The sequence below is a fragment of the Myotis brandtii genome, unplaced genomic scaffold (assembly GCF_000412655.1).
Source record: "Myotis brandtii unplaced genomic scaffold, ASM41265v1 scaffold399, whole genome shotgun sequence".
NCBI classification, from domain to species: Eukaryota; Metazoa; Chordata; class Mammalia; order Chiroptera; family Vespertilionidae; genus Myotis; species Myotis brandtii.
Window position 1 is genome coordinate 4,654,599 of NW_005365325.1, and position 1,002 is coordinate 4,655,600.

A 1,002-nucleotide genomic window follows, 5' to 3' on the forward strand; every position below is an offset into this window, starting at 1 on the left:
CCCGCTGGCAAGTGGACATCCCCCGAGGGCTGCCGGGCTGCCAGAGGGATGTCTGATTGCCACCTTAGGCCCAATCCCCCGGGGAGCGGGCCTAAGCCAGCAGGTGGTCATCCCCTGAGGGGTCCCAGACTGCAAAGGGGCACAGGCTGGGCTGAGGGACCCCCCTCCCTCCCGAGTGCACAAATTTTTGTGCACCGGGCCTCCAGTACATGTATAAAGAGCTTCTGATCTGACCCCAGAAATTTATTCTGGGTTTAAAACTTAACAAATACTAAAAGGTTGCCAGGTCAATTCTTGGCCTGCTTTATCCCTGGTAAGGGGTTGTGAAGAAAGCAGCTGATGATTGATGTTTCCCTCTTAATTGATGTTTCTCTTTCTCTCCCCCCCTCCCTTCCTCTCCAAAAATTAATTAAAATATTTTTTAAAAAATAAAGGATAACTATGGAGAAAAGAAGCTTTTGTAATGCTACATAAGTCATCTATATATAAAATAGGGAAATATGCTAATTAACCGGGACACTGTAACAGGTCGACTGGACAGGAAGTTGCGCATGCAGCGTCGGGGGCAGGGTGGCAGGGGCCTCTGCGCACCTGTGCTGGGGGAGGGCCTGATCAGCAGCGGTCAGAGCTGCTTCAAGGGCCAGAGAGGGAGGCAGGGCTGGACCGGAGGGTAGGCAGTGCCATGCGATTTTGAACAGTGCGCTGGGCTCCTAGTAAAATATAACTACAATTATATAATTGTCATGTGTACATACATATATGTTTCCCCAAAGTAAGTGCACAGTGGGGGGTACCCATTAAAAGAATAAAAAGATATTTATATTGTTTACCCTGTGTATGGTTTGGACTTTAGGGAGGGAGTAGGACAAGTAACTGTGTCCTTCATCTAGATTTTAAGCTCCTAAGTATAAGTGACTGAGCCTTATTGCACAAGATTGCAAAGTGAGCCAGGCAATGTCCCAAGTCAAAGCCATTTAGGACTTTAGCAGTTGTCTTATATGA